Genomic DNA, 27,178 nt, shown 5'->3' with positions numbered 1-27,178 from the left:
TATGCTGGGGCCTAGCAAACACAGAAGTGGATGCTCACAGTTAGCTATTGTATGGATCACAGGGCCCCCAATGGAGGAGCTAGAGAAAATAACCAAGGAGCTACAGGGATCTGCAACCCTATAGGTGGAACAACAATATGAACTACCCAGTACTCCCCAGATCTCGTGTCTCTAGCTGCATATGTATCAGAAGATGGCCTAGTTGGCCATCAGTGGAAAGGGAGGCTCATTGATCGTGCAAACTTTATCTGCCTCTGTACAGGGGAATGCCAGGGCCAAGAAGTGGGAATGGGTGGGTGGGGGAGCATGTGGGTGACTTTTGGGTTAGCATTGGAAATGTAAATGTAATAAATACCCAATAAAAAAGATATATTCATGGGCTTTCTCAGTAATCAAAACTGATTCTTTGAACCATTTGTAAGGAAAAAATAATAGCTCATGTTTTCTCAGCCTGAGATGCACTTAAAAATCTCAGTTTACAGTTTTGAGCAGTAATAAAAAATAAAACTTGTTTACTATAATACCTAAAAAGCAAGAATTGTCATATTAATGTTTCATTTTAATGGATTAACTTTTTCTGACTTCTCCTAGGGTGAAATAAAAATACATGAAGATAAGTAACAAACCTACACTCTGAGGAGTCAGATGCTGCCTCTAGCATTCAGTCACGCATTGTTCTTTATCTTTTCAGTCTAACTTTTCACCTGATGCCTAAGCTACATCTGGCCTTTCGTTCATGTGCATGTGACCTTGAAACTATTGCCTGCAGTCTAAAACATAACTGCATTATGTAGACTACACAAACACACACACACACACACACACACACACACATGCGCACACACAAAAGAATGTTTAAGATATGGTTTTTTGGTCTCCTAACCTTGACATGGCTTTTCAGTTTTATGAACATGCAAGAGACATTGCGTTTCTAAAATTACTGTTCTTAATTTGTCCTAAACTAATATGAAGAAAACCAGCAAGATATTAGTTACATTAAAGGATGTTCGTAAAAATAAAATCAATCATAATAGCAAATAACATTTTTATATACCTCATTACACAAAGGTCCAATGCCAAGTCAATCCTCTGTGATACCTTGCTTATGTCATATTGGCATGGAAAAATAACTGAATTGTAGTTAAGTGTGTAGAGTTATTTATCAAATGGAGCAAAAAAAAAAGCATCAAGTTATATCACTCTTTGAATGTTTGTCACTAAGTCTGACTCTGAATTATGTCACTGGGATAACATGATAGAAGGGGAGAAATAACTTCTATATATTAAATTCTAATTAACACAAACACTGAGTGTGTGTGTGTGTGTGTGAGAGAGAGAGAGAGAGAGAGAGAGAGAGAGAGAGAGAGTTTTCATTTTCATTTTATTGAAAATATATATGTCCTTTTCTCAGACAATAGACAATAGATTTTTATTACAGTTTTTCTGTTCGTACTTTTATTTCCTCTGAGCATCCAACCCTTTCCAGATCAACTCCCTTTCTGTCTCTAATTAGTAAAGAACACTCTTTTAAGAGATAAAAAGAGTCATGACAAAATAAAGTAAGATGAAGGATAAACTGTCATACTCATGTTGGGAAATGTAATCCATCAGGAAAAATAGAATTCCAAGATCTGGCTCAAGAGTCAGATCTGCAATTGTTCTCATAGAGAGGAGTCCCATAAAAAGTAATATCCTTTCAGCTATAGTCTATATGCAGAGGACCTGGTTGCATACCCACGTAGGATCTGTGATTGCTGGTTTAGTCTCTGTGAACTTATATGTACCTTGATTATTTGATTCAAAAGACCTTGATTTCCTAGTGTCCTTTATCCCTTCTGGCTTTTATAATTTATCTGCCTTCTTTTCTGTATGATACTCTGAGTTCTAAATGGAAGGGTTTGATGGATACCTTCTATTGAGTCTTTTGGTCCATATAATGTCTGGTTGGAGATCTGCTGCTGAAGAAAACCTCCCTGATAATTGCATAACTCATGCATGCATACTTGTAACCAAATATCATTAAGCCAAATATTATATGTGTGTGTGTGTAAATATATATATCCATATGTATATACACCTATATGTATATACATATATGTATGTAGATAGATAGATGTATGTGTGTGTACACACACACACACACACACACACACATATATACATATATATAATATTCCAGGGAGACACATACATCCCCCACCTGACCACTAGATCATTCCATTTTATCAAACCTCCTTGTATCTATAATTTGTAGCTTAGTTATCATTTACCTAATAGCAAATATTGGCTTAAAAGTGAAAACACACTATATCCATATATATGGATATATATATATAAGTGACATATATATATTATGTCACACACACACACATGTGTATATATATATAGTCACTAGGCCTGACTGAATTATTTCACTGTAACAACATGCTAAAAGGAGGAAACTGACTTCCACAATTTGAAGTTCACTATCACACACGCAGACACACACAAACATAGACATACACATACTCACACAATATATTAAAAGTAAAATAAACAAACCATTAGTGTTTGGTTTCTACCCTAGATCTCTGGTTCTTGGTTACATAGGCAATGTTGTTATATATGGATTTCTTCTTGAGGAATGGAGTCTTAATAAACCAGACATTGATTGCATACTCCTACAATTTCTCCATCACTATTGCCTTAACATATGTACAGGCAGGAAAGATTATAGATCATAGGTTTTTGTGGATGGTTTCAGTCCCTTACTTTATAAGGGTATAGGGATCATATAGGCACCCTCTTGACTTCTCCATATTTATTGAGTTGTGTGGGTGGCTTATTTTATTTATTTATTTTAGCAATGAGGTCTTGCTGTCAGTTTTGGAGAACAAACTTTTGTCTTTGCAATTGCCTATGTTGTTTAAAGGTTTCTATGGGACCACCTTGGGCAACAAATAAATTGAATGCAACCTAGTGCCACCACTAGGAGCCTCAAGTGGTCAAGATATGTCAAGCTGAGACTCTGTATCCCCCATTAATAGTCTCATTAAGATCTCCTTTATACATCTCCTTTAAAGATTCCAAAAAGTTTCCTGTGTAGTAGGTTTAAATACTACCCCACAAATGTCCCCCACCTAATTCCAGATACCTCTTTCTTTATGCTCTTCCTCCACCCCAAACCCCCAACCTGATTCCACCTGCTTCTTTCTCAACATGATCCCAGTCAATCCATAAAGAGAGAAACATTCATCTGCCCTCTCACACTACCACCAGCCTCTTGATAAAGCCTTCCATTTTACCTAACTTTTCTCAGTCTATATATTGTAGCATTGTTATCATTCTCCTAATGGTTAATATCCACTTAAAAGTGAAAACATACCATATTTGTCTTTCTGTGTCTGGGTTACCTCACTCAATATGATTTTTCTAGTTCCATGAAATTGCATGAATTTATAAGTTCATTTTTAATAACACTTGAGCAATAGTCTGCCATGTAATTGTACTAACTTTTCTTTATTTCTCTGTTTATGAACAGCTAGTTTGTTTTAAGTTCCTTTCTCTTATGTGTAAAGCTGTAATGAACATGATTGTGCAACTATGCTTCTGGTAGAATGGAGCATCCCTTGGGTATATGCCCATGAAGAACACACTTATATCATAATACAGTTTGTACGTGTAACAATGCATTTTTAAAATTTCCATTTGTTGGATACGCTGTCATTTTTCAAAAATTTACTTCTGCATTCTTAATTAAAAATTGGATGTCCATGTGTCTGGGTTTATGTTTAGGTCTTCAATTCAATTCCAATATTCAATGTTTTGGGTTTTATACAAATACCATGTGACTTTTAATACTACCGCATCAGAGTAAACTTTAGATCAGAAATCGTGAGCCCTTAAGAGGTTCTTTTATTGTTCAAAAGTGAGTAATCTTTGGTATTTTGTTTTTCAATATGATTTTGGCAATTGCCATTTTAAAATCTATAGAGTTGTGTTGGATATTTTATAGAAATTGCACTGAATCTTTAGTTATTATAGTAGCATGTTCATTGTTACTATGTTAATCAATATATCAATAAGCAGAAAGCCTGTAATCATCTTATATCGTCTTCAATTTCTTTATTCAAACTTGTTATCTTTAACCATCAATTCTTTCACTCGTTTGGTGTGTGTTGACACAAGATATGTTATATTATTTGAGGCTACTATGAAAGTTGGTTCCCTGATTTCTTGCACAGTTCATTTGTTATATCACACACACACACACACACACACACACACACACACACGGATTTTTTTTTTTTGTTATTGATAAACGTGTTCACTTACTTTCTTGAATGTGTTCTTCAGTTGTAGGAGTTTCCTGGTATGATTTTTACTGTTGCTTATATGATCCTATCAATTGCAAATAGAGGTACTTGGAATTCTTCCTTTCCAAATTTATATCCATTGATTCTCTTTTCTTGTCTCATTGCTCTCTCTAAAACTTAAAGTAGTCTATTGAACAGTTATCGAGATAGTGGTTAACCTTTTCTTGTTCCTAATTTAGCTTGATATTGGATATAGGAATGCTTTAAATTGCCTATATTATGTTTATATATTCCCCTTATATTCATAATATCTTCAGGATTTTAACATGAAAGGGGGGGTTGAATTTTCTCAAAATATTTTTTTTGAATCTATTGAGAATATACAATTTTGCAGGGATAAAGATGGAGCAGAGACCAAGAGAATGCCCCAGCTAATGACTACCTAGATTTGAGACATATTTCATATGTGAGAGTCAACCTCTGAAACTATTAATGACACTGTTATGCCTAAAGATGGGAATTTAGCATCACTGTCTCCTGAGAAGCATCATCTACCTTCAGATGGAAACAGATATAGAGACCCATTGCAAAGCTTCATGTGGAGTTCAGGGAGTCTTATGGACAGAAAGGGGGATAGAATTGAATGAGCTTGAGGGGCCAAGTACACCACAAGATGGCCTCAAAAGCCAACAAATGTGGGCCCATGGGGACTCACAGGGACTGAAGCACCAACCCCAAGAACATGCAGGGGCTGGACCTACATTCCTCCTCCCTTTTGAGGCATGTGTGTTGCTTGGTTTCATGTGGATTCCCCAACAATTGGAGCAGTCCCAACCTATAACTCTGTTGCCTACCATTGGACCTTCTTTCCCTACCTGGACTTCCTGGTAGGATGTCCATGGGAAAGAACATGCTTAGTCTGGCTGAGTCTAGATATCCCAGTGTGGGGTGTTACCCTAGGAGGTCATTGCCCCTTCTCTGAGGAGAAGAGGAGGGAGGGATGGGAGAAGGGATTTATAAGGGCAAGACTGGAAGTAGAGGAGGAAATGGGGGCTGCAATTGGGATGAAATGAGTATAAATATATATCAATTTTAGACAAAAAGAGAAATAAGAGTATCCTTTATGAGGTCAGATACAATTCTAATATGTCTGTCTTTTTCTAGCATGTGTTCTTTTCCCATTGCAACTTTTAATGATATTTCTTTGTTCTGAATTTTTAGTATTTTTAGTAATATGTGGCAAGGGATTATTTTTTTCTAAATCAGTCTATTGAGTGTTCAGTATCTGTTTTATGTTAGTAAAATTTTATTCTATAACTTTGTTTGAAATATTTTCTCATCTTGAGCTGAGATTCTTCACCTTCCTCTATTGCTATTATTGTTTGGTTTGGCCTTTTCATAGTTTTCCAGGTTTCCTGGATATTTTATGACTGGAGATTATTAAATTTAGATTTTCTTGTACTGATAACTATTTCTTCTATTGCTGTAGACTATCCCCTTTTTGGGTTTCCTATCTGTGTGGAACAGGTCTCTGGTTGCAGGTGGACAAGGAATGGTGAATGACAAACAGAAGCAACACACGAAATTGTGTAGAATCTGAATGTAATTTGTCAAATCTAGCATCAAACTTTTTATACAGAAGAAAATAGAGAAGTTGGGTGACACACCAGCAAGGTACAAAGAGGTTATTGGATTCTTACCCAAAACAGAGGAATGCAAACACGGAAGGACTGGCAGGAACCAACTGGGATAAAAGTCAATGTTAACAACTGGGATCAAAAACAGCTCCACCTAAGGTCCACTTAATCTTAGAAGCCAGGGTCAAGGGCTTCGTGCCCTTGCCATAGTTCCTATTCTAGTCTATTATATAGTCCACCTTCCCCCTAGGCCATAGTATATACTTGTGTATGGGTGTAACTCAACTATCTATAGTTCTAAGTCTCTACTCTGGTTCCTTCTTAGATCACAAACTTCCTTCTTCCTAGATAATGGTAAATTCCTGTGTAGGGCAGTGACTTAGCTATCCATGCCCAAAGTCGGATCAAGGACTGCATAGAATCTAACTTAGCTATATTTAAAAAAATCAATCCATAGGAGCACTTGTATAAAGCAACATTAAGGGAAAGCACTGAGATCTGTTTACCAACTAAAGCAAGGACATTGAAGCATTCTTTACACAGGATGCCACGATTCCAGGAGACTAAGTTTCCGTGAACTTTTCGCCTTGGGACAGTGCCCAGGTTTTCGGGACCTGTCCCGCTTGTCACTACTGGAGTGGATGTAGCATTCTATCATATCTTCATATCAGAGAGTCTGTCTTCATTCTCTTGTATTCTACTGGTAAGGCTTTCCATTGTACTTTTTGTTTGAATTCCAAAGCTTTTTATTTCCAGAATTCTCTCAGTCTGTATGTTGTTTATTTTATTTCCATTTTATGTCTTGAATAGTTGTATTTGTTTCCTTTACTACTTGTGTTTGTTTATTTTTTATTTATTACTTATTTTTGTTCAGGAAATTAATTTTTTTCAATTGCTTTTTTTGTTGTTTTGATGGTTTTTTGCTTTTGTGTTTTCTTGTTTGTTTGTTTGTTTTTCATTTTCTGTATTTCTTTTTATTTCCTCTTGAGGAGTTCTATCATCTAAACAGTGTTGGCTTTAAGGTCTTTCTCCTGTGTTTCAACTACTTTGAAATACTCATGCCCTGCTGTGGTTGGACAGTTGGGTTCTATTGAAGAATTATTGCCCTGAGTACTATTGACTGTGTTTTTATGCTGGTTTTAAACTATCTTGTTACCATATTATAAAAGTCTGTGTTGATTTCTGTATTTGTCTTTGTTGGACTGATGCTTGTTCTTTTTTCTCTAATTCTTCTCAAGATTTTCAGAACACGTGATGACAGGGTGTTTAATATTTCACCCCCTTCTCCTGGGGTTTGTCTACTATTGTTGGAGTTTGTGATAGAAGAATAATTTGAGGCCAGGTATAAAGTAATGAGTCAGGATTGGGAAGTTAGATTAGGATGATGCACTGGGCAGGGAATGCTGACACAGGCATTCTTCTGCTGAGCTAGAAATGAATCAGATCTGAGACAAAAAAGAGAAGAGACAGTTTGCTGGCACCATAGTGGTTTTCTGAGAGGTGTGGACTCTGGGATATCAGGAGGTCACTACCAGAGATTAGCTGTGACTTGTCTACCAAGAGGGGAAGAAGTAAGACGGGAATTGTCTGTGCAGCAGAGCATATGACTGCAGGAGGTGTTCTGTGCTAGAACAAGACTGAGAGATTGGATTTGGAGGGAAATAGGGAGTTGTGAGCATCTTCATTTAGTTTTGCATAGCTGGTGCATTTTCAGTCATTGCCTGGTAGGTTTTGGAGACTGGGATAATAGGTTGTATTAAGGGAAAAAATTGGAGTGCATCTATGTGCTCTGTTGGAAAAAGGGTCAGAGAAGAAAGATAGACTGTAGCATATTTCCATCTACAGAGTTGAGGAGGAGAAGGGATGTGGTGAAGATCTGGCTTCTCAGGGGCAGGACAAGTGGTGTGGGTCCACCTTCAGCATTCTTGTTGCCCTGGGAGGATTGGAGATTGGATTGGCAGAGGATGCCAGCTAGGGTTGGATTCTAGTACAAAGCAACTACTAGGGAGAGGAAGGTTAGTAGGAGAAGATCCATAGGATCTGCAGAGCATGGAAGGGAGAACTGTCAGAGGATTTCACGGGTGTTCTTCAGAACTGGGCACCTAGCTTATTGGCTAACGTATTTTAATATGCTTTTTATAATTCAAAGGAGAATCACTTTGTTATACTTAAATATATCCCATCTTTCCTTTAGCATTCAACTTAGTAAGAATGGAAACTTTAATTTGACTGTTTTTATATATATATAAATATATATATCTAAACTATTTAAATACACACAACTTGGTGTATTTTGATGTTCATGTACAAGTAGGTCATCGAGTGTTTAATGTCGTCATATGACTTAATAAGCCATCATCATCTGAAATTACACACTAAATAACTTTTGTTTTTAAAAATTGTTTATGGAAAACATTAGCTTATAAATTATGAAAACATCCTATTGAGCACCATGTCTGTGTTTTTGTGTTAAAAAATAGGTGGAATACAATTATTTGCTCATATAGATATGAAATTGTATTCAGTTTTCAAAATATTTTTTAAAATGCTTAACAACATTATAATGTTTATTATGTTTTGCTTAAATGTTATTGTATCAATTTGCACGTGTGTCTAGTTGTGCATATGATAGGTACTGTATTTGGAGGTCAGAGCTTGACATATGGTATTTATTATTATCTCTCTCCAGCTTAAATGTTTGAGACAGGTTCTCAAACTGAACCTGGACCTCGGAAATTTTCCTAAACTGTCTAACAAGCAATCTCTATAAGTCCTTCTGTCTCCACTGTCCCAGAGGTGGAATTGCAAGACACCATAAATAACAATTTTATATGTTGGTCTAGGAATGGCATATGGGTCCTCATACTTCTGTAGCAACTACTTTGTTGGGAGCCATTAAGACAACACAATTATCCTGATCTCTGAATTGGGCCTCTCCCCCTGAGAAGAAAAGGGGTCAAAAGTGGGCCACCAACACACCGATTCTGAGAACAACCACAGATTGTTCCAGTCCTAAGTCATCTGAACACACCCTGATACCACCAAGTTCCTGCTTCCCCGTGTAGTTGCCAAAAGAAAAAAATTTCTAATGCACCCTCTCCCACGGATAAGTACTTCTCCTTTTGCTTGTATTGCCCACCCCTCCCGCTGATAAGTACCTGTACTTCCCCTTTTGCTTGTGCATTTAAACCTTGGGCCTGGCTAATACATTGGGGCTTTGATGCAACTCAGAACGTTACTGTGTCATTATTAGCAAAAGGCCCTTGTCTCTCTCTACCCCCATTTGGTTCTTAGGAGAAGGTCCCCTCGAGACCCTCGAATAACTGGACCTGCTGAACAGATCACTACTTCACCAGCTGAGCTATCAGTCTTGTTTAATGCATCTATCTTATTAAATCTATCTATCTATCTATCTATCTATCTATCTATCCATCCATCCATCCATCCATCCATCATCCATCCATCCATCCATCCATCCACCTATCTATCTATCTATCTATCTATCTATCTATCTATCTTATTAAAGTATAAAGTTTGGGAGATTCTTTGATTCCCAAAGTAGCTATCCATAAGCTACCATCTGTTTATCTTAAAGCTATTGATATTGTTTCATATTAATATAATGAGAAAAACTAAACAAAGAACAAATAAGGCATTAGGAGTTCCTTTTAATTTCTGAGAATAGTTTAATAAAAGTATCTATTATCTGTAAACATAGTTATCAGTGTCAAGCTAATTTCAAAACATTTTTTCAATTTTTATCATGTTTTTATATATGTGGACAAAATTCTATTGCACTTGTATGTTGCTTTGTCAAAACCAGACTTAGCTACTTCTCTTTATTTATTAGATTTTGTCCTTCATATGTGCAAGAAAAATCTGTTCATTTGCTTTCTGGTTTTGATGTGTATTTTCTTTTGCATTTAAAAAAGATCACATTAGTTACTTATACCTACCCAGCATCTCAAATAAAACCACAATAAACATGTAGACACATCTACTTTTTCATCCCTTCTCTGTTGAAAAATGAAGGCATGGCGAAGACAACATTGCCTAAGTATGTTTCAGGAAGTAGCTATATACAAGCTACTCTTCACCAAGACAGTTATGTTCAAGCCCTGGTTCACCTTCTGCCACCAATGACCATTGGCTTTGCTTTATTGATGGCTGTAGTCTGACCCCTACAAGGATTCACATCATTCCATGTGCTTTCTTGTGGTGTTTATTAGAGGGAAGTAGAGAAAGTAAGAATGAAAGATAGTAAATAATATGGAAGCTACAGTGTCCGTTTTATTTAGATAATGTTACTTAGGTGTGTGTTTCAGGGCTGACCATTTGGTGTTGAATAATCACTTTATGTTCTCTTCCTGAGGAAAGACTCACTTTTCCACTCTTAGAACCTTAGTTGCTGGTATTTTTTTGTGGATAGTTGAGGACTCAATGACTTTCCCCTGTCTACATTGGCATTGTCTCTATTTGTTACCCTTGCTTAGCTCATATTTATGTCATGTTGGTGAGACTTTACTGGTATAGCTTCTGAAATTCCTGGGAGAAGCAATCTCACATTAAATTTTTTAGTACTCTGGTGTTAGGAATCTTTCTGCCACTCCTTCTGCAATGGCTCATGAGCCTTAGGTTCAGTAGTTTTTCCTTTGGTACTAGATGCTCCAAAAATCAGCAGTTTGATTTATTATAGTTTTATTTAATGGTCTTTCCTTTAATGGTCTATCTGCATTTTTCTTTCTTGAGGAGTGGCAAGGTCATTTTCCAGTTTGGTAATCATGTTTGTTTTTTGATTAATTTAAAACTTTAAAGCTTCGAGCCCCGGGCTTCCATGCCAGCAGAGTCTTGCCCAACACCCGCAAGGGCCCACACGGGACTCCCCACGGGATCCGAAGACCTCTGGTGAGTGGAACACAGCGCCTGCCCCAATCCAATCGCGCGGAACTTGAGACTGCAGTACATAGGGAAGCAGGCTACCCGGGCCTGATCTGGGGCACAAGTCCCTTCCGCTCGACTCGAGACTCAATCCCCGGGCTACCTTGCCAGCAGAGTCTTGCCCAACACCCGCAAGGGCCCACACGGGACTCCCCACGGGACCCTGAGACCTCTGGTGAGTGGAACACAGCGCCTGCCCCAATCCAATCGCGCGGAACCTAAGACTGCGGTACATATGGAAGCAGGCTACCCGGGCCTGATCTGGGGCACAAGTCCCTTCTGCTCGACTCGAGCCCCGGGCTTCCTTGCCAGCAGAGTCTTGCCCAACACCCGCAAGGGCCCACACGGGACTCCCCACGGGACCCTAAGACCTCTGGTGAGTGGAACACAGCGCCTGCCCCAATCCAATCGCGCGGAACCTAAGACTGCGGTACATAGGGAAGCAGGCTACCCGGGCCTGATCTGGGGCACAAGTCCCTTCCGCTCGACTCGAGACTCGAGCCCCGGGCTACCTTGCCAGCAGAGTCTTGCCCAACACCCGCAAGGGCCCACACAGGACTCCCCACGGGACCCTAAGACCTCCGGTGAGTGGAACACTGCGCCTGCCCCAATCCAATCGCGCGGAACTTGAGATTGCTGTACATAGGGAAGCAGGCTACCCGGGCCTGATCTGGGGCACAAGTCCCTTCCGCTCGACTCGAGCCCCGGGCTTCCATGCCAGCAGAGTCTTGCCCAACACCCGCAAGGGCCCACACGGGACTCCCCACGGGACCCTAAGACCTCTGGTGAGTGGAACACAGCGCCTGCCCCAATCCAATCGCACAGAACTTGAGACTGCAGTACATAGGGAAGCAGGCTACCCGGGCCTGATCTGGGGCACAAGTCCCTTCCGCTCGACTGGAGACTCGATCCCCGGGCTACCTTGCCAGCAGAGTCTTGCCCAACACCCGCAAGGGCCCACACGGGACTCCCCACGGGACCCTGAGACCTCTGGTGAGTGGAACACAGCGCCTGCCCCAATCCAATCGCACGGAACTTGAGACTGCAGTACATAGGGAAGCAGGCTACCCGGGCTTGATCTGGGGCACAAACCCCTTCCACTCCACTCGAGCCCCGGGCTACATTGCCAGCTGAGTCGCCTGACACCCGCAAGGGCCCACACAGGATTCCACACGTGATCCTAAGACCTCTAGTGAGTGGAACACAACTTCTGCCAGGACTCTGGTTCGAACACCAGATATCTGGGTACCTGCCTTGCAAGAAGTGAGCTTGCCTGCAGAGAATACTCTGCCCACTGAAACTAAGGAGAGTGCTACCCTCCAGTTCTGCTCATAGAGGCTAACAGAGTCACCTGAAGAACAAGCTCTTAACAGTGACAACTAAAACAGCTAGCTTCAGAGATTACCAGATGGCGAAAGGCAAACGTAAGAAACCTACTAACAGAAATCAAGACCACTCACCATCATCAGAACGCAGCACTCCCACCCCACCTAGTCCTGGGCACCCCAACACAACCGAAAATCTAGACCCAGATTTAAAAACATTTCTCATGATGATGATGGAGGACATCAAGAAGGACTTTCATAAGTCACTTAAAGAATTACAGGAGAGCACTGCTAAAGAGTTACAGGCCCTTAAAGAAAAGCAGGAAAACACAGCCAAACAGGTAGAAATCATTAAAGAAAAACAGGAAAACACATCCAAACAGGTGATGGAAATGAACAAAACCATACTAGAACTAAAAGGGGAAGTAGACACAATAAAGAAAACCCAAAGCGAGGCAACGCTGGAGATAGAAACCCTAGGAAAGAGATCTGGAACCATAGATGCGAGCATCAGCAACAGAATACAAGAAATGGAAGAGAGAATCTCAGGTGCAGAAGACTCCATAGAGAACATCGACACAACAGTCAAAGAAAATACAAAATGCAAAAGGATCCTAACTCAAAACATCCAGGTAATCCAGGACACAATGAGAAGACCAAACCTACCGATAATAGGAATTGATGAGAATGAAGATTTTCAACTTAAAGGGCCAGCTAATATCTTCAACAAAATAATAAAAGAAAACTTCCCAAACATAAAAAAAGAGATGCCCATGATCATACAAGAAGCCTACAGAACTCCAAATAGACTGGACCAGAAAAGAAATTCCTCCCAAAACATAATAATCAGAACAACAAATGCACTAAATAAAGATAGAATATTAAAAGCAGTAAGGGAGAAAGGTCAAGTAACCTATAAAGGAAGGCCTATCAGAATGACACCAGACTTTTCACCAGAGACTATGAAAGCCAGAAGAGCCTGGACAGATGTTATACAGACACTAAGAGAACACAAATGCCAGCCCAGGCTACTATACCCGGCCAAACTCTCAATTACCATAGATGGAGAAACCAAAGTATTCCACGACAAAACCAAATTCACACAATATCTTTCCACGAATCCAGCCCTTCAAAGGATAATAACAGAAAAGAAGCAATACAAGGACGGAAATCACGCCCTAGAACAACTAAGAAAGTAATCATTCAACAAACCAAAAAGAAGACAGCCACAAGAACAGAATGCCAACTCTAACAACAAAAATAAAAGGAAGCAACAATTACTTTTCCTTAATATCTCTTAATATCAATGGACTCAATTCCCCAATAAAAAGACATAGACTAACAGACTGGCTACACAAACAGGACCCAACATTCTGCTGCTTACAGGAAACCCATCTCAGGGAAAAAGACAGACACTACCTCAGAGTGAAAGGCTGGAAAACAATTTTCCAAGCAAATGGACTGAAGAAACAAGCTGGAGTAGCCATTTTATATCGGATAAAATCGACTTCCAACCCAAAGTTATCAAAAAAGACAAGGAGGGACACTTAATACTCATCAAAGGTAAAATCCTCCAAGAGGAACTCTCAATTCTGAATATCTACGCACCAAATGCAAGGGCAGCCACATTCATTAGAGACACTTTAGTAAAGCTCAAAGCATACATTGCACCTCACACAATAATAGTGGGAGACTTCAACACACCACTTTCTTCAAAGGACAGATCGTGGAAACAGAAACTAAACAGGGACACAGTGAAACTAACAGAAGTTATGAAACAAATGGACCTGACAGATATCTACAGAACATTTTATCCTAAAACAAAAGGATATACCTTCTTCTCAGCACCTCACGGGACCTTCTCCAAAATTGACCATATAATTGGTCACAAAACAGGCCTCAATAGATACAAAAATATTGAAATTGTCCCATGTATCCTATCAGACCACCATGGCCTAAGACTGATCTTCAATAACAACATAAATAATGGAAAGCCAACATTCACGTGGAAACTGAATAACACTCTTCTCAATGATACCTTGGTCAAGGAAGGAATAAAGAAAGAAATTAAAGACTTTTTAGAGTTTAATGAAAATGAAGCCACAACGTACCCAAACCTATGGGACACAATGAAAGCATTTCTAAGAGGGAAACTCATAGCTCTGAGTGCCTCCAAGAAGAAACGGGAGAGAGCACATACTAGCAGCTTGACAACACATCTAAAAGCCCTAGAAAAAAAGGAAGCAAATTCACCCAAGAGGAGTAGACGGCAGGAAATAATCAAACTCAGGGGTGAAATCAACCAAGTGGAAACAAGAAGAACTATTCAAAGAATTAACCAATCGAGTAGTTGGTTCTTTGAGAAAATCAACAAGATAGATAAACCCTTAGCTAGACTCACTAAAGGGCACAGGGACAAAATCCTAATTAACAAAATCAGAAATGAAAAGGGAGACATAACAACAGATCCTGAAGAAATCCAAAACACCATCAGATCCTTCTACAAAAGGCTATACTCAACAAAATTGGAAAACCTGGATGAAATGGACAAATTTCTGGACAGATACCAGATACCAAAGTTGAATCAGGATCAAGTTGACCATCTAAACAGTCCCATATCACCTAAAGAAATAGAAGCAGTTATTAATAGTCTCCCAACCAAAAAAAGCCCAGGACCAGATGGGTTTAGTGCAGAGTTCTATCAGACCTTCAAAGAAGATCTAATTCCAATTCTGCACAAACTATTTCACAAAATAGAAGTAGAAGGTACTCTACCCAACTCATTTTATGAAGCCACTATTACTCTGATACCTAAACCACAGAAAGATCCAACAAAGATAGAGAACTTCAGACCAATTTCTCTTATGAATATCGATGCAAAAATCCTCAATAAAATTCTCGCTAACCGAATCCAAGAACACATTAAAGCAATCATCCATCCTGACCAAGTAGGTTTTATTCCAGGGATGCAGGGATGGTTTAATATACGAAAATCCATCAATGTAATCCATTATATAAACAAACTCAAAGACAAAAACCACATGATCATCTCGTTAGATGCAGAAAAAGCATTTGACAAGATCCAACACCCATTCATGATAAAAGTTTTGGAAAGATCAGGAATTCAAGGCCCATACCTAAACATGATAAAAGCAATCTACAGCAAACCAGTAGCCAACATCAAAGTAAATGGAGAGAAGCTGGAAGCAATCCCACGAAAATCAGGGACTAGACAAGGCTGCCCACTTTCTCCCTACCTTTTCAACATAGTACTTGAAGTATTAGCCAGAGCAATTCGACAACAAAAGGAGATCAATAGGATACAAATTGGAAAAGAGGAAGTCAAAATATCACTTTATGCAGATGTTATGATAGTATATATAAGTGACCCTAAAAATTCTACCAGAGAACTCCTAAACCTGATAAACAGCTTCGGTGAAGTAGCTGGATATAAAATAAACTCAAACAAGTCAATGGCCTTTCTCTATACAAAGAATAAACAGGCTGAGAAAGAAATTAGGGAAACAACACCCTTCTCAATAGTCACAAATAATATAAAATATCTTGGCATGACTCTAACTAAGGAAGTGAAAGATCTGTATGATAAAAACTTCAAATCTCTGAAGAAAGAAATTAAGGAAGATCTCAGAAGATGGAAAGATCTCCCATGCTCATGGATTGGCAGGATCAACATTGTAAAAATGGCTATCTTGCCAAAAGCAATCTACAGATTCAATTCAATCCCCATCAAAATTCCAACTCAATTCTTCAACGAATTGGAAGGAGCAATTTGCAAATTTGTCTGGAATAACAAAAAACCTAGGATAGCAAAAAGTCTTCTCAAGGATAAAAGAACTTCTGGCGGAATCACCATGCCAGACCTAAAGCTTTACTACAGAGCAATTGTGATAAAAACTGCATGGTACTGGTATAGAGACAGACAAGTAGACCAATGGAATAGAATTGAAGACCCAGAAATGAACCCACACACCTATGGTTACTTGATCTTCGACAAGGGAGCTAAAACCATCCAGTGGAAGAAAGACAGCATTTTCAACAATTGGTGCTGGCACAACTGGTTGTTATCGTGTAGAAGAATGCGAATCGATCCATACTTATCTCCTTGTACTAAGGTCAAATCTAAGTGGATCAAGGAACTTCACATAAAACCAGAGACACTGAAACTTATAGAGGAGAAAGTGGGGAAAAGCCTTGAAGATATGGGCACAGGGGAAAAATTCCTGAACAGAACAGCAATGGCTTGTGCTGTAAGATCGAGAATTGACAAATGGGACCTAATGAAACTCCAAAGTTTCTGCAAGGCAAAAGACACCGTCAATAAGACAAAAAGACCACCAACAGATTGGGAAAGGATCTTTACCTACCCTAAATCAGATAGGGGACTAATATCCAACATATATAAAGAACTCAAGAAGGTGGACTTCAGAAAATCAAATAACCCCATTAAAAAATAGGGCTCAGAACTGAACAAAGAATTCTCACCTGAGGAATACCGAATGGCAGAGAAGCACTAGAAAAAATGTTCAACATCCTTAATCATCAGGGAAATGCAAATCAACACAACCCTGAGATTCCACCTCACACCAGTCAGAATGGCTAAGATCAAAAATTCAGGTGACAGCAGATGCTGGCGAGGATGTGGAGAAAGAGGAACACTCCTCCATTGTTGGTGGGAGTGCAGGCTTGTACAACCACTCTGGAAATCAGTCTGGCGGTTCCTTAGAAAACTGGACATAGTACTACCGGAGGATCCAGCAATACCTCTCCTGGGCATATATCCAGAAGATGCCCCAACAGGTAAGAAGGACACATGCTCCACTATGTTCATAGCAGCCTTATTTATAATAGCCAGAAGCTGGAAAGAACCTAGATGCCCCTCAACAGAGGAATGGATACAGAAAATGTGGTACATCTACACAATGGAGTACTACTCAGCTATTAAAAAGAATGAATTTATGAAGTTCCTAGCCAAATGGATGGACCTGGAGGGCATCATCCTGAGTGAGGTAACACATTCACAAAGAAACTCACACAATATGTATTCACTGATAAGTGGATATTAGCCCCAAACCTAGGATACCCAAGATATAAGATATAATTTGTTAAACACATGAAACTCAAGAAGAATGAAGACTGAAGTGTGGACACTATGCCCCTCCTTAGATTTGGGAACAAAACACCCATGGAAGGAGTTACAGAGCCAAAGTTTGGAGCTGAGATGAAAGGATGGACCAAGTAGAGACTGCCATATCCAGGGATCCACCCCATAATCAGCATCCAAACGCTGACACCATTGCATACACTAGCAAGATTTTATTGAAAGGACCCAGATATAGCTGTCTCTTGTGAGACTATGCCGGGGCCTAGCAAACACAGAAGTGGATGCTCACAGTCAGCTAATGGATGGATCATAGGGTTCCCAATGGAGGAGCTAGAGAAAGTAGCCAAGGAGCTAAAGGGATCTGCAACCCTATAGGTGGAACAACATTATGAACTAACCAGTACCCCGGAGCTCTTGACTCTAGCTGCATATATATCAAAAGATGGCCTAGTCGGCCATCACTGGAAAGAGAGGCCCATTGGACTTGCAAACTTTATATGCCCCAGTACAGGGGAACACCAGGGCCAAAAAGGGGGAGTGGGTGGGCAGGGGAGTGGGGGTGGGTGGATATGGGGGACGTTTGGTATAGCATTGGAAATGTAAATGAGTTAAATACCTAATAAAAAATGGAAAAAAAAACTTTAAAGCTACTAAAAAATCTTACTTAGAAGACTGTATCACTAGACTTTTATATTTATTAGGATTAGAAAAAATTTTCAAGAAGAAAATAACAAACTCATTGTGAATGTATTATTCTTAAAGACATTTTAATTATTGAATTTTATTAAAAATTTAAAAATATATTATTTTCACACTAAATTAACTAATTTGTCCATCATTTTAAATGTCCTTCTCTCTGACTAAATTTATTGATTCATGTATTATTAGAAAATGTACTAGACATTAATTTAATTTTGATTAAAGGCAATACTTCCATTGATTTTTATTAACACATATATAATATCTACAACATTATCTCATAATAATTTTAAAGATTGAAGAAAATACAGATTCCTTAAAGTTTATCTAACTCTTGGTATAATCAACAACTGCATAATAAATATACTAATTTTATTTTTTTTTTCATTGCAGAATACAGCCTCTAATATGTGATATTACCATAGATATTTTCTTATTCTCTCTGTGAATTCTTGTAGTAGAGTTGTCATTCCTCATGTGGTATGTGGTGTCAAAAAAAAGTTTATTCTTATAGTTAATAAACCTGGAATATAAAGTTGTACCTTTCACTAAAATTCCCTAAGCTACTGTGTGTATTTTTGAAGATACTTAGATAATAGTTTCATGTAATCAAATGCCAAAAGCAGTGTGCCAACAACTGACCAGATAGGTAAAAACCCCAAGTGATCACCACTTGCACTCTACACAGTTTCTTTCTTTCTTCCTTTCTTCCTTTCTCCTTCCTTCCTTCCTTCCTTCCTTCCTTCCTTCCTTCCTTCCTTCCTCCCTTCCTTCCTTCCTTCCCCTCTCTCTCTCTTTCTCTCTCTTTCTTTCTTTCTTTCTTTCTTTCTTTCTTTCTTTCCTTCTTTCATTCTTTCTTTCTTTCTTCCTTTGCTTATTTTTGGGTCATAACCAAGGACCATCCAAGTGAGGTTTACCAGTGAATAAGTTAATCATAAATACTGAATGTGGGAAGTACATATTCAGCCATCATTCTTAACCATGTGCTCATGATAAGCTTAACAATTGCAGTATATAAAAATAAAAAATAAAGCTTTAGATTTCCATTAAAATAAGCAATAGGTGACTTTGATGATTTCCTTTTCCCTGATACAAAATTCACCAAGTAACATTAAAAAAAAAAAAAAGAAAGTGAAAAAAAAAAAAGAAAACAACTAAAAAGGGAGAGATGAGAGGCTCTGCCAGTGCTTGACAGATAAATAAAGAATTAGATGCTCATTGACATCCATTGAACTGAGCATAGGGTCCCCAGTGAAGGAACTAGAGAAAGGACCTAAGGAGCTGAAGGGGTTTGCAGTCCCATTAGAGAAACTAATGAACTAACCAGTACCCCTAGAGATCCCAGGGACTAAACCACCAACCATAGAGTACACATGGTGGGACATATTGTTCCAGCTATATATGTAGCAAAGGATGGCCTATTTGGTCATCAGTGGGAGGAGAGGTGCTTGGTCCTGTGAAGGCTCTATACCCCAGTGTGGGGGAGTGCCAGGGCCAGGAAGTTGGAGTTGATGGGTTGGTGAGCAAAGGATGGGGAGGGGATAGGGGACGGGATAGGGGAGGGTGTTTTTCACAGGAGAAACCAGGAAGAGGGATAACATTCGAAATGTAAATAAAGAAAATATCCAATAAAATAAAAAGAAAAGAAAATTAAAAATAAAGTCTTTGACGTCTAAAACAAATCTTTTATAAACTTTAGAAGTGTAGAGAAAGGCCATTGACTTGTTTGAGTTAATTTTATATCCAGCTACTTCACCAAAGCTGTTTATCAGGTTTAGGAGTTCTCTGGTGGAATTTTTAGGGTCACTTATATATACTATCATATCATCTGCAAAAAGTGATATTTTGACTTCCTCTTTTCCAATTTGTATCCCCTTGATCTCCTTTTGTTGTCGAATTGCTCTGGCTAATACTTCAAGTACTATGTTGAAAAGGTAGGGAGAAAGTGGGCAACCTTGTCTAGTCCCTGATTTTAGTGGGATTGCTTCCAGCTTCTCTCCATTTACTTTGATGTTGGCTACTGGTTTGCTGTAGATTGCTTTTATTATGTTTAGGTATGGGCCTTGAATTCCTGATCTTTCCAAAACTTTTATCATGAATGGGTGTTGGATCTTGTCAAATGCTTTTTCTGCATCTAATGAGATGATCATGTGGTTTTTGTCTTTGAGTTTGTTTATATAATGGATTACATTGATGGATTTTCGTATATTAAACCATCCCTGCATCCCTGGAATAAAACCTACTTGGTCAGGATGGATGATTTCTTTAATGTGTTCTTGGATTCGGTTAGCGAGAATTTTATTAAGGATTTTTGCATCGATATTCATAAGAGAAATTGGTCTGAAGTTCTCTATCTTTGTTGGATCTTTCTGTGGTTTAGGTATCAGAGTAATAGTGGCTTCATAAAATGAGTTGAGTAGAGTACCTTCTACTTCTATCTTGTGAAATAGTTTGTGCAGAACTGGAATTAGATCTTCTTTGAAGGTCTGATAGAACTCTGCACTAAACCCATCTGGTCCTGGGCTTTTTTTTGGCTGGGAGACTATTAATAACTGCTTCTATTTCTTTAGGGGATATGGGACTGTTTAGAAGGTCAACTTGATCCTGATTCAACTTTGGTACCTGGTATCTGTCCAGAAATTTGTCCATTTCGTCCAGGTTTTCCAGTTTTGTTGAGTATAAGCTTTTGTAGAAGGATCTGATGGTGTTTTGGATTTCTTCAGGATCTGTTGTTATGTCTCCCTTTTCATTTCTGATTTTGTTGATTAGGATTTTGTCCCTTTGCCCTCTAGTGAGTCTAGCTAAGGGCTTATCTATCTTGTTGATTTTCTCAAAGAACCAACTCCTCGTTTGGTTAATTCTTTGAATAGTTCTTCTTTTTTCCACTTGGTTAATTTCACCCCTGAGTTTGATTATTTCCTGCCATCTACTCCTCTTGGGTGAATTTGCTTCCTTTTTTTCTAGAGCTTTTAGATGTGTTGTCAAGCTGCTAGTATGTGCTCTCTCCCGTTTCTTCTTGGAGGTACTCAGAGCTATGAGTTTCCCTCTTAGAAATGCTTTCATTGTGTCCCAAAGGTTTGGGTACGTTGTGGCTTCATTTTCATTAAACTCTAAAAAGTCTTTAATTTCTTTCTTTATTCCTTCCTTGACCAAGGTATCATTGAGAAGAGTGTTGTTCGGTTTCCACGTGAATGTTGGCTTTCCATTCTTAATGTTGTTATTGAAGATCAGTCTTAGGCCATGGTGGTCTGATAGGATACATGGGACAATTTCAATATTTTTCTATCTGTTGAGGCTTATTTTGTGACCAATTGAAATTAGGGAAACAACACCCTTCTCAATAGTCACAAATAATATAAAATATCTCGGCGTGACTCTAACTAAGGAAGTAAAAGATCTGTATGATAAAAACTTCAAGTCTCTGAAGAAAGAAATTAAAGAAGATCTCAGAAGATGGAAAGATCTCCCATGCTCATGGATTGGCAGGATCAACATTGTAAAAATGGCTATCTTGCCAAAAGCAATCTACAGATTCAATGCAATCCCCATCAAAATTCCAACTCAATTCTTCAACGAATTAGAAGGAGCAATTTGCAAATTCATCTGGAATAACAAAAAACCTAGGATAGCAAAAACTCTTCTCAAGGATAAAAGAACCTCTGGTGGAATCACCATGCCTGACCTAAAGCTTTACTACAGGGCAATTGTGATAAAAACTGCATGGTACTGGTATAGAGACAGACAAGTAGACCAATGGAATAGAATTGAAGACCCAGAAATGAACCCACACACCTATGGTCACTTGATCTTCGACAAGGGAGCTAAAACCATCCAGTGGAAGAAAGACAGCATTTTCAACAATTGGTGCTGGCACAACTGGTTGTTATCGTGTAGAAGAATGCGAATCGATCCATACTTATCTCCTTGTACTAAGGTCAAACCTAAGTGGATCAAGGAACTTCACATAAAACCAGAGACACTGAAACTTATAGAGGAGAAAGTGGGGAAAAGCCTTGAAGATATGGGTACAGGGGAAAAATTCCTGAACAGAACAGCAATGGCTTGCTCTGTAAGATCGAGAATTGACAAATGGGACCTAATGAAACTCCAAAGTTTCTGCAAGGCAAAAGACACCGTCAATAAGACAAAAAGACCACCAACAGATTGGGAAAGGATCTTTACCTATCCTAAATCAGATAGGGGACTAATATCCAACATATATAAAGAACTCAAGAAGGTGGACTTCAGAAAATCAAATAACCCCATTAAAAAATGGGGCTCAGAACTGAACAAAGAATTCTCACCTGAGGAATACCGAATGGCAGAGAAGCACCTGAAAAAATGCTCAACATCCTTAATCATCAGGGAAATGCAAATCAAAACAACCCTGAGATTCCACCTCACACCAGTCAGAATGGCTAAGATCAAAAATTCAGGTGACAGCAGATGCTGGCGTGGATGTGGAGAAAGAGGAACACTCCTCCATTGTTGGTGGGATTGCAGGCTTGTACAACCACTATGGAAATCAGTCTGGCGGTTCCTCAGAAAACTGGATATAGTACTACCGGAGGATCCAGCAATACCTCTCCTGGGCATATATCCAGAAGATGCCCCAACTGGTAAGAAGGACACATGCTCCACTATGTTCATAGCAGCCTTATTTATAATAGCCAGAAGCTGGAAGGAACCCAGATGCCCCTCAACAGAGGAATGGATACAGAAAATGTGGTACATCTACACAATGGAGTACTACTCAGCTATTAAAAAGAATGAATTTATGAAATTCCTAGCCAAATGGATGGACCTGGAGGGCATCATCCTGAGTGAGGTAACACATTCACAAAGAAACTCACACAATATGTACTCACTGATAAGTGGATATTAGCCCAAAACCTAAGATACCCAAGATATAAGATACAATTTCCTAAACATATGAAACTCAAGAAAAATGAAGACTGAAGTGTGAACAGTATGCCCCTCCTTAGAAGTGGGAACAAAACACCCTTGGAAGGAGTTACAGAGACAAAGTTTGGAGCTGAGATAAAAGGATGGACCATGTAGACACTAGCATATCCGGGGATCCATCCCATAATCAGCTTCCAAATGCTGACACCATTGCACACACTAGCAAGATTATGCTGAAAGGACCCTGATATAGCTGTCTCTTGTCAGAGTATGCCTGGGCCTAGCAAACATAGAAGTGGATGCTCACAGTCGGCTATTGGATGGATCACATGGCCCCCAATGAAGGAGCTAGAGAAAGTACCAAAGAAGCTAAAGGGATCTGCAACCCTATAGGTGGAACAACATTATGAACTAACCAGTACCCCGGAGCTCTTGACTCTAGCTGCATATGCATCAAAAGATGGCCTAGTCGGCCATCACTGGAAAGAGAGGCCCATTGGACTTGCAAACTTTATATGCCCCAGTACAGGGGAACGCCAGGGCCATAAAAGGGGAGTGGGTGGGTAGGGGAGAGGGGGTGGGTGGCTATGGGGGACTTTTGGTATAGCATTGCAAATGTAAATGAGCGAAATACCTAATAAAAAATGGAAAAAAAAAATAAACTTTAGAAGTACAACAACTTAGTAGCTTTCCAAAGTAGGATCAAAAATTACACTTAGAGTTGATTCAAATTTCTTTTTATCTTCAACATAATATCTCCTCCCCTTTTCCTTTGAGAAATTATATAGTAGAGATTATTATATATTATTACATAGTTATTTCTTTCAGTACTTTTTAGCATAAAAGCAGAGGAAGATCCCAGTAGCACACAACGGGTCATATATTTCAGTATATTTCAGCAATATTAGCCCATCCTATTTTAGTCATTTTAGCTTGTTTGGTAAACTTAGTGATCAAGTAATAAAAATTGGTGGTAGTCTTAATATATAACTAGATGTATGATTCTGCTGCCCATGTGGGTTTTTTTTTTCCTCAGAGAGTATTTTTAACCATTCTAGAGAATGCCATATATACCAAAGGGGAAGAAATTAGAACAATGGCTTTAAGCTTTTACTTTGGTTAATGATGTGTCCTTACTTAGTAATAGTTTCGATGACATAACATTTAGGTGAACTTTTAGTTTAACACAGAATTTTTCTTCTTAAAGCTAATGTTAAACTCAGATTATTTTATTCTTGGGAAATGCAAAGTACTTTCACCCAAAAGAAAAGGTGACATTTCCATTTTGTACAGTCTGCTAAAAATGCCACACCAGCTACTGTTTTTAATCCATGATAGTGAGCTATGCACAGATTGATTTTAAATGTAGCATTTTATTGCTATAGAAGAAAAAAAAAGTGTTTTCTTAAAAATAAGATTAAGTAGATATGTAAAAGAATTTTAGTTACAGGGGTGAATTTTTATGCATACTTGTTGGTTATGCTGTATAAAATTTCCTTTCTGCATTTACTGTATGTTTAAAATATCAGCCATAAACACCCTGAAGGGCAGGTGCTGAAATGGCAGATGGCGACTGCATTACATTTGTGTAAAAGGTTAGTACCACATTGCAATACTTAACATAACCTTAAAAAATCACAATTTAAACTCTGTAGGCAAGGTTTTTTTTTTTCTTATTTAAATGTGGTTTGGGAAATATATTCTTACACATTAAACATATAGGAAAGAATACTGGCTTATTTTCTTAAGCTAATTAATCACAAGCTGTAGAGTTGTCGCAATTCTATAAACTTACAGTTGATTTGTGTATTTTGTGAATGCAGGCAAAAATCTTCACAGTAATATAGAGTTTTCCTATTATCAATCTGTGCATAGTACAATTCTTCTAATAAATCATTTTAACTACTTGAAAAAAGAGAAACTAATATGGAAGTGGGTAAGGAAAGGTACATTTTTTTTTCAACATAAGTAACCTTTACCTCAGATGGAAAAAAAAATATGTGCCATATTCTGAAAAATATCTTGCAGACAATTAATATTTATAGTTTGAATTGATTATTATATATGTTAGAGATTATTTGGCCACTAAATCTGTTTAGTTGTAAATATTATGTTCCTGTTAGCATGGTAACTCATGCCTGCAATACATTATTTTAGAAGTCAAGAGAGAAGGATAACCATAAGCAGTATTTATATTGAATTAAAGTATTATTTTAAAATTTTACTAAACTTTATCTTGATGAAGACCTAAATAATACTTTTTCTGATAAATATATCTCTTATATTTTCAGGTCTTTGACACTACTCCTGTACACCTACACACATACAAAATTTCACCATCTTGTTTTCCATTGTTGGATTTTTTTCACTCTCTGGCATATTTATAATCCACAGAAAACACTAAATCTCAATTTATTAAATTATGATTGTATTCATACCTCTTTTAACCTATCTATCATCTTTGAAGTTATTTAAATGGTTAATCAGAGGGATGGAGAAGTTGCTCAACATTTAAGAAAAAAAGAACAACAGAAAATAACCAACCAACCAACAAAAACTTGCTATTCTTAGAGAGGGCCCATTTTCAGTTCCCAGCACTCTTAATGGTGGCTCAAAACTGCCTATAACTCCAGTTGCAGGAGAGGCAGCCCTCTCTCCTAGCCTTTATGAGTACCTTCATTCCCTAGCACACGCTTGATAGAAATGAGCGTGCGTGCGTGTGTGTGTGTGTGTGTGTGTGTATATATATATATACATGTACATATATATATATATATATGTATATATATACATATATATATATATATATATATATATATATATGTATATATATATACATAAAAGGCACATCCTTTCTTATTCACGGGTATTGAAAACAGATGAAAGATTGTAATCATCAGATTATAGGGGAGAAAGCTTGTCTTTAATTTCAGATGTGATGTAAGACAGAGGATACTGTTATTATCTGTCCCAATTTCTATAAGAAAATCTAAATCTGAGTCCTATATAGTGAAAGGCTTCCTTCAAGTAGTAGTTTGAGTATCTGAATAACAAATATAGTGATGAAAAAAGTGGTTCAACTTTAGGTGAAGCTTCCCAGATAGGTCAGAATTTCTGATGTGTCATCATCACAAAGAGAGAGAGAGAGAGAGAGAGAGAGAGAGAGAGAGAGAGAGAGAGAGAGAGAGAGAGAGAGAGAACAAGCTTATAAGGTGGGATAGAAGCTTTTCAAAGGGGAGAGAGCAACCTTGTTTCTTTCTAAGAGATTCATTTCCAGAACAACCAAGCCTCTAGCAACAACTACCCTTCTGATGGCAGCACCCTAACTTCCTCTCATTGCAATCTAACTTTTTTATTATTTTATTTACATTTCAAATTTTGCCCTCCATCCCAGACTCCCCTCCACAAACCTCCCATTCTATCCCCCCCTTGCCTCTAAGAGGGTAACTCCTCCCCACCCCGCCCCTAGCCATCCACTCCCATCTCACTTCTATCATCTTCTATGCTTTGGCATCAAGATTTCATAGAACCCAGAGGCACCCCCCCACCCCCAATTGATGCTAGATAAGACAATCTTCTCCTACATTTGTAGCTGGGAGTCCTTGAGGTTTGGTTAGTTGATAGTGGTGTGTCCCCCCCCCCCCATGGGATTGCAACCCCCTTCAGCTCCTTCAGTTCTTCCCCTAATTCTTCCATTGGGGTCTCCAAGCTCAGTTCAATGGTTGGCTGTGTGTATCTGCACCTCTCCTAGTCAGGTTCTGGGAGACCCTCTCAGAGGACAGCTATACCAGGCTCCTGTCAGCAAGCACTTTATTTCATCAGCAATAGTGTCCAGGTTTGGTGTCTGCAGAAGGGATAGATTCCAAGATGGGGAAGTCTCTGAATGGCCTTCCATTTAGTCTCTGTTCTTATTTTTGTCCCTGTATTTTCTTTAGACAAGGAACAGTTCTGGGTTAAAATTTTTGAGATGGGTGAGTGGCCCCATCCCTCAATTTGTGGCATGCCTATCTACTGAAGGTGGTCTCTACAGGTTATATCTCCTTTCTGTTGGTTATTTTGACTAATGTCATCCTCGTTGGGTCCTGGCAACCTCTAGCTTCCTTGGTATATTGGACTTTCTAGTGGTTCTCACAGTTTCCCACCCTTACAGCTAGATTTCACCTCACACCAATCAGAATGGCTAAGATAAAAAACCTCAGTGATGGAAGATGCTGGCGAGGATGTGGAGAAAGAGGAACACTACTCCATTGCTGGTGG

Source organism: Mus musculus, chromosome 1 (genome assembly GCF_000001635.26).
Source record: "Mus musculus strain C57BL/6J chromosome 1, GRCm38.p6 C57BL/6J".
NCBI classification, from domain to species: domain Eukaryota; kingdom Metazoa; phylum Chordata; class Mammalia; order Rodentia; family Muridae; genus Mus; species Mus musculus.
Note: the sequence above shows the minus strand (reverse complement) of the source record.